Below are 9,117 nucleotides of genomic sequence, written 5' to 3' on the forward strand. Positions count from 1 at the left end.
AGTACCATGGAAAAATAAGCTAAAAACTAATTGGAAACTAAATAATTTAATTCTAAAGAGTGAGTGGGCCAAAGAACAAATCAGAGAAACAATTAATAATTTCATTCAAGAGAATGACAATAATGAAACAACATACCAAAACTTATGGGATGCAGCAAAAGCAGTTCTTAGGGGAAGTTTTATATCTCTAAATGCCTACATGAATAAAATAGGGAAAGAGGAGATCAATGATCTGGGCATACAGCTGAAAAAGCTAGAAAAAGAACAAATTGAAAACCCCCAATTAAATACCAAATTAGAAACACTGAAAATCAAAGGAGAGATTAATAAAATTGAAACCAAGAAAACTATTGAATTAATAAATAAAACAAAGAGCTGGTTTCATGAAAAAACCAATAAAATTGACAAACCTTTGGCAATTTGATTAAAAAAAAGAAAGAAGAAAATCAAATTACCAGTATAAAAAATGAAAAGGGTGAGGTCACCTCTAATGAAGAAGAAATCAAAACAATAATTAGGAATTATTTTGCCCAACTGTATGCCCATAAATTTGACAACCTTGGAGATATGGATGAATATCTACAGAGAAGGAAGTGAAATTTCTTAATAACCCCATATCAGAAAAAGAAATTGAGCAGGCCATTAACGAACTCCCTAGGAAAAAATCTCCAGGGCCAGATGGTTTTACATGTGAATTCTATCAAACATTTAAAGAACAACTAATTCCAATACTTTGTAGACTATTTGGGAAAATAGGTGAAGAAGGAGTCCTACCAAATTCTTTCTATGACACAAATATGGTACTAATACCCAAACCAGGTAGAGTTAAAACAGAGAAAGAAAATTATAGACCAATTTTTCTAATGAATATTGATGCAAAAATTTTAAATAAAATATTAGCAAAAAGATTGCAGCAACTCATTACGAGAATAATACACTATGACCAGGTAGGATTTATTCCAGGAATGCAAGGCTGGTTCAATATTAGGAAAACTATTAGCATAATTGACCATATCAACAACAAAAGTAGCAGAAACCAGATGATCATCTCAATAGAGGCAGAAAAAGCCTTTGACAAAATACAACACCCATTCCTATTAAAAACACTAGAAAGCATAGGAATAAGTGGAACCTTCCTCAAAATTATAAATAGCATCTACCTAAAACCATCAACAAGCATTATTTGTAATGGGGATAAACTAGATGCATTCCCAATAAGATCAGGGGTGAAACAAGGATGTCCATTATCACCACTATTATTCAATTTGGTACTAGAAACATTAGCTGTAGCAATAAGAGAAGAAAAAGAAATTGAAGGAATTAGAACAGGAAAAGAAGAAACTAAATTATCACTTTTTGCAGATGATATGATGATTTATCTAGAGAATCCTAGAGAATCAAGTAAAAAACTACTTGAAATAATAAACAACTTTAGCAAAGTTGCAGGATATAAAATAAACCCACATAAATCCTCAGCATTCCTATACATTACTGACAAAGCCCAAGAGCAAGAGATAGAAAGAGAAATTCCATTCAAAGTTGCTGAAGGCACTATAAAATATTTGGGAGTCTATTTGCCAAGACAAACCCAGGGCCTATATGAACATAACTATGAAACACTTTTCACGCGAATAAAATCAGATTTAAATAAATGGAGAAATATCAGTTGCTCATGGTTAGGCCGAGCTAATATAATAAAAATGACAATTCTACCTAAATTAATCTATCTATTCAGTGCCATACCAATCGAACTACCAAATTTTTTTTTTTACTTAACTGGACAAAATAATAACAAAATTCATTTGGAAAAACAAGAGGTCTAGAGTATCTAGGATATTAACAAAAAGACATGCTAGAGATGGTGGCTTAGCCACACCAGATATTAAACTGTATTACACAGCAGCAGTCATCAAAACTGCCTGGTACTGGTTAAGAAACAGGGGTGTGGATCAGTGGAATAGGATAGGTACACAAGTAGGTGAAATCAACAAGTTTAGCAATCTACTCTTTGATAAACCGAAAGAAGCCAGTTTCTGGGCTAATAATTCACTATTTCACAAAAACTGTTGGGAAAATTGGAAAATGGTAGGGCAAAAACTGGGCATAGACCAATATCTCACACCATATACCACAATAAAGTCAAAATGGGTTCATGATTTAGGAGTAAAAGTTGATACTCTAAGTAATTTGGGAAAGCAAGGAATAGTTTACTTATCAGATTTGTGGAAAAGTAAAGAATTCATGACCCAACAAGAGATAGAGAGCATTACAAAATGCAAAATGGATAATTTTGATTATGTCAAATTGAAATGTTTTTGTACAAAAAAAGCCAATGCAACAAGAATTAGGAGGGAAGCAGAAAATTGGGAGAAAATCTTTGCAACTAGTATCTCTGATAAAGGCCTCATCTCTAAAATATACAGGGAGGTGAGCCAAATATATAGGAATACAAGCCATTCCCCAATTGAGAAATGGTCAAAGGATATGAACAGGCAGTTTTCAGAGGAAGAAATTAAAGCTATCTACAGGCATATGGAAAAATGCTCTGGATCGCTGCTGATTAGAGAAATGCAAATCAAAACAACTCTTAGATACCACATCTCTCCTGTCAGATTGGCTAAAATAACAAATCAGGAGAATGATAAATGCTGGAAAGGATGTGGGGAAATTGGAACATTGTTACATTGCTGGTGGAGTTGTGAGCTGATCCAGCCATTTTGGAGGGCGGTTTGGAACTATGCCCAAAGGGCTATAGAAATGTTCATACCCTTTGACCCAGCAATACCACTTCTAGGGTTGTATCCCAAAGAAATCACGCAAGCGGGAAAAGGACCCATATGTACAAGAATATTTATAGCAGCTCTCTTTGTGGTAGCCAAGAATTGGAAATCAAAGGGATGCCCATCAATGGGGGAATGGCTGAACAAGCTGTGGTATATGAAGGTGATGGAATACTATTGTGCCATAAGAAATGGGGATGATGCAGACTTCATAACAACCTGGAAAAACCTACACGACATAATGCTGAGTGAGCGGAGCAGAGCCAGGAGAACGTTGTGCACAGCCACAGATATATGGATTCCGTGAGGACCAACCCTGACATACTGCGCTTTTCTCAGCAACCTAAGGGGCAAGGACAACTCCAGGGGACTCACGATGGAGAATGCTATCTTCATCGAGACAAAGAACTGCGAAGTTTGAATACAGACTGAGGCACACTACATGCTCGCCTTTTCTGCTTCTCTTTTGTTTTTGTTTTTGGGTTTTTTTTTTTTTGGTTATGTTTCTTCTTTCTCATGATTCATTCCATTGGTCAAAATTCTTCTCCATGACTTCACTAGTGCATAAATTAATTCAATGCGAAGTTATACATGACAGTTATATGAGACTTCATGCCGTCTTGGGGAGGGAGGGGGGAGGGAGGGAAGAAAAACTGGAACTCAAAACTATGTAGAACCGTGTGTGGTCAACTAAAAATAAATAAAGAAATTTATAAAAAAAAAAGAAGTAATAAACATGATGGTTTCAGAAAAACCTAGGAAGATTTACATGAATACATGCAAAGTGAAGTGACCAGAACCAAGAAAACATTGTACAGAGTAAGAGCAATATTGTAAAGATCATCAGCTATGAAAGACTTAGATATTCTGATCAAAACAATGATCCAAGATAATTCCAAAGGACATGTGAACTCCAGAGAGAGAACTGATGAACTCTGAATGCAGACTGAAGCATGCTTTTTGTTAACTTTCTTTTTCTTGTTTTATTTTTTGTCTGTTTTCTTCTGAAACATGGCTAATATGGCAATATGTTTTGCATAACTTCACATGCATAATCAATATTAAATTTCTCCCCTACTCAAGAACAGGTCAGTGTGGAAGAGAGATAATTTGAAACTCAAAATTCAAAACAAAAGTTTATTAAAAAGAATTTTATATATAATTGAGAAATATTTAATGAAATGAAGATATATTAAAAATAAGTACTTGTTCATTAATTTATGCAAAATGCAGTGCATGTTTAATCAATAGTAACTAGTACTAGTAGCTGGCTAAAAGGTGACACAGTAGACAAAGGGATAAAAGATGGCACAGTGGATAAAACTGAAGCAAATATCTCTTTATTACATATCAGCATAACCTCATAATCTATTCATGACACCTAACTGGCTCCATGGATGGAGCAGTAGACCTGGAGTCAGGAAGACCTGAGGTTCAAAATAGTCCTCAGATACTTACTAGCCATAGGTCCCTGTTCAAGTCCCTTAATTTCTGCCTGCTTCAGTTTCATCACCTGTAAAGTAGGAAAAATAATAGCAAACTGCCTTCCCCCAAGTGAAGGTTGTTGTAGGGGTCAAATGAAATAGTATTTGTAATACGCTTTGCAAACTTTAAAATTCTACATAAAAACTCACTCATTATTATTCCCATAAAATTAAAATAGGCCATATTTTGTCACTCACTAGTCATCTGATCTTATACATACAAGTCACAACTTCCTGGCAATTCAGTTTTTCTCATCTACAAAGGGGGTGTGGCAGGAGGGGGGCGAGGTTGTAAATTGGATAACATGAATTCTAAGATCTAACATTTATCCTAACTTTAAAAATCTAACTTTACAAAGTAAGAAAACTTTTTTTTTCTAAATAACTACAAGACATGTAATTACATCATGTTGTACTTGATGCTTTCAGATATCTTAGAAACCAATAGCTCTTCAGAAATCAGTCATTAGCTGCTGAAATCCATACATACATATATACAAAATAAACCAAGCGTATTTTATTCAGTAATGCTACTTAAATATAGTCCAGGACAGATCACTTCCAGCTGATAGTTCTATTCTTCACTTCTTGGACCTGAATCATCATCTTACAAAATTAACAAATCAAAGAAAAACGAGATCAGCCTATTTCACTTCAGAAAGTTAATAAAATTCCAACCTGAATAGTAAAGATGAAAGAGAGGAATGAATGCATGCTCATTACATGCAACATAAGAGTAATTCTGTGTTTTAGGGGGAGGGTGTGCTTGCTGCTGAATCAAGGTCACACTCAAAAACTATTTTACAGTATGGGCCCATGATCTTCACCCAACTAACAGAAAGTTCATATTCCTCTGCAGTCTGGCAAAGATTATTATCTGAAGTATTCTATTACTTACAAAAATATGCCTACACAGGCATACCTGATCATCCATCCAATCAATAAACATTTATTAAATGCCTATTTCAGTTAAATATGGTGGAATGGGTTCAGAATAAATAAACTTTGCCGAACTAAACAGGCTATTTAATAATTTTATATATGAGGAGTAACCTTTATGCATATAATTCATAAAAACAACACTGTCTTTTTAAAATTTTAAGAATTACAAATGCATGATATTTCAATGTCCCAATTTTAATAGCTATGTTTAATGGCCAAAATTGCAAGTGTCAATATGAGTACAGAATTTTTCCCCCTCTCACAATATTAAGCACCTTTTATCACTGAGAACTGCAGCATTTAAGAAATGACTTTCATCATGCCCTTTCCCCAATTTTTTTTTGCATCTCTAGACTTATATGTTGGCAAAGAGACAAAAAAGATAGCTACAAATCTTGAAAAAGCTGCTTAACAGTGACATTTTCAAGAAGAGTTTGTGCTGAAGGAATCAGTAAATTTATGATCAAGACACTTAATTCTCAAGCAATGCTGATCTTACTACTAAAGTTATAACAAAAATTATTTTGCAAGGAAGCTACAAATGATTAGTGTAGGAACTAATATAAATACTTTTACAAGTTTCACATCCTGTTTGCTCCAGATTGAACCACTAGATACAACATTACACAACAGGATAAAGAACTGAGTCCTTCAAAGAATAAAAAAAACAAGTTTAAAGTGAAATGCATTTTTTAACTTTTCAGGTTTTCTGCAATCTGTTGCTCCTAAGTGGCTATTGTCTTATATCCTAGCTGTAACATTAATGTGTGAGTTAATTTTATAATATTCTTTTCATAATGTCTTCTTTTATTTGGAACACCTATTAAACAAAAGCAAAACAAATAAAATTATGTCTGGAAAGGTTATATTATAAAAATAAGGGTAGATTATAAAAATAAAGCTAGACATGAGTCAATAAGTAAGGATATGCCACTCACTAAAAAGAAAAAGTAATACTCTTATGAGATATGCCAATTAATTCTTTCAGTGGATGAACTATATGCCCATTTAAAACGAAGTAAGTCCTAGTGCTTAATAGCAGTAAAAACCTGAGCCCTACTGGGAATAGGGAATAGAAAATGAGAAGCAGACCTGTATATGAGAAATAAAACATTTCTAGCTCATCATATGTGAGAGACCTACTTTCCTCATAAATGAAGACCTGACCTTTTTGTTATCTAGGGAGAATTTTGAGAAATCTTATTAGTGTTTATAGAAAATACTGCAGCGTGTAACAAAAAGGGTATTTTAAGAAATAACATTAATTTCCATCATGGCAATTGGAAGATGACCATCATAATGGAACCAAGAGGTATATTTTTTTTTCTGATGTTTTCAATTTTAACAGATTTTGAGAATGGATAAAAATAATCACCTGTTCTTTAACTTATACATGCTGAACTTCTCTGGAAAGATCAGTAAAATCAAAAGCACCCTATTTTTCATAAACATGTCAGGAACCAGGGGTAACACAAAGCATAACATGAAGTTATCAAAGCTTGTGTTAATTTCCTTTCTTCCCTTGCTACAAACTTCTAATCCTCTGTAACACCTTCAAGGTTATACAATACTTCCTTCTTTATACAAGTACTCAATGTAACTTTTTCCTTCTTCCTTCTAGCCAAAAGGTCTGTTTCCACTCTTTCTAATGTCCTTTCCCTCCACCCCATAATTACCTGCTGAAATCCTACCCATCCTTCAAGATCTAATTCAAATATAACCTCTGCAATGAAACATTCCTTAATTTCTCAAGTTAGATATGATGATCCTTCTAACTTCACATACTATATTGTACATTCTATTCATTACATTCTATTCTGCATGGTAGTTTTATATCTACATTATATAGATTATAATCTTCACTGGTATAAAGACCATGTGTTAATTATCTTTTCCTTTCACCTAGTATTATAGTACCCTTTTAGTATATGACAGCTGAATGAAGAATGCTTTTCAGAGGACTCAAGATTATATATAGATAAACTAGAAAATGACTGTGTGCTAATATTTTATAGGCTTCTCTGTCCCTTCTTAGGAGACATAGGGGAATTACAATTTCTAGGGTTAATTCTGAGGAACCCACTAAAAGAGTGAAAATGTCATGAAACTAATTCCCTTTGGTAATTTACTCACTCACCCTCAACTAAATTAGGCAAACCCTAGAATTTGCTCCATTTGGCATAGGACAAGGACCTTCATTCACAATTCTAACAACTGCTGCAAAGCAGGCATTGGGGAGAAATGGATAAAAGGTCAGTCCAGGAGTCAGGAAGACATTCCTTTGACTGCTATCTCTGACAACCAAATTGGCCATGTGATCATGGGAAAGTCATTTTATCCTCATATCTTGGGTGATTCAATAATACTATATGGTCTAAGAAGTGTGCTGATCTGCATCAGTGGAGGGAGTTCTAACACTGAGAATTTCCTATATTAAAAAATAAACATTATTAAAATGTATTGTAAAAAAAACATGATGCAAAAATGCATATAGCAACATGGCAAAAATCATCAGTCCAGAACTTTAGGAATATACATACAAACAAATGTATATGTCTTAAAGCAGGACTGTCCAACCTTAGGTTTTTATTGAAACAATAGACAATAGTTTGATTTGCCATGTCAGTGAGAGCTCTGCGGTAGCTTGGCTACATTTACTAATGCATTTATGTAAATTTATATGCTTGTAGGCAGGCTGCATGCAGCCGGTGGGTCGCATTTTGGACAACCCTGTCTTAAAGGACATAAAAGAAACGCAGGAATAATAATAATAATAATTATAATAATAATAACAGTGTCCCTGCTGAAGGCAGGACTTGGAAGCAAAGAGAAGCTCCAAAACCCCAGGGCACGCCATCTCAGAACCTGGTGTGATGAGAAGAGACACAGAACCAACCTAAAAATGCTGAGCAGTGGCCACATGAAAATGTCAGGGAACATTGTCCAGCAGATGTCCCAGGCTCAGCAGTTGTCATCAATGATCCTGCTATATCACAGGCAAGGGCCTTCCCTTCATGCTATCTGACCATAGATGTTCCCTTTACGATTTCCCTTCTTCAAGCATGTCATGGCCACATATGCTCTCTCCATGTGTACTTCTCCACATGTGCAGTATGGCATAGCTCTTGCCTATGTGTTTATCTATGCACATGTGGTTATCTATGTATTCCTACTCCTCTTGATGGTGCAATGTATATTTGTAGGAGTATAACTCAGGTTTATGAAGAAACTCTTTTACTTAGTTTCTTGATATATTATTTCATTAAATGCCTTCAATGGCTCCCTCTTGCTTTTACAATAAAATACAATGTTTGCCTTTAGGATTTAAAGCCCCTTCACAACTTGGCTCCAACTATCCATAGGAAGCAATGTGGAATAGTGGACAAAGTACTGCCTCTGGAGTCCCAAGACTACATTTCAAGTGTAGCCCATGACACTTCAAACTTGTATGTGTGATCTGGGGACGAGTCACTTAAAATCTCAGCACTGCACTTTCCTCATCTGTAAAAAGAAAGATCTGGATTTCTAGGGTCCCTTCCAGCTTTAGATCTATGATTATATAATCCTGTCTTCCCAAAATGACTTTTCATTTCCTTATCATTCATTCTACATTCCAGTCAATTATTCCAACCTACTTGGGGCTGACAATCCATGCTATTCTATCTTCCCTTCCATATCTTTACACAGATTTTCCCTCATGAATGAATGAATGAATAATGAATGATCATTAGTTAAGCACTTATTAAGTGCAAAACACTATGCTAAGTGGTGGAAATATAAACAGAAAAGCAAGACAATCCATGTTCTCAATTAGCTGACTTTCTAATGTGGGTGGGGAGAAAAAACTCCTCATTCAGCCAAAATAACAATCCTCAATCAGTCCAAGTCTAGACTCACTCAAATTGTCTGTG

This window comes from Trichosurus vulpecula, chromosome 4, assembly GCF_011100635.1.
Source record: "Trichosurus vulpecula isolate mTriVul1 chromosome 4, mTriVul1.pri, whole genome shotgun sequence".
In the NCBI taxonomy this organism is placed as follows: domain Eukaryota; kingdom Metazoa; phylum Chordata; class Mammalia; order Diprotodontia; family Phalangeridae; genus Trichosurus; species Trichosurus vulpecula.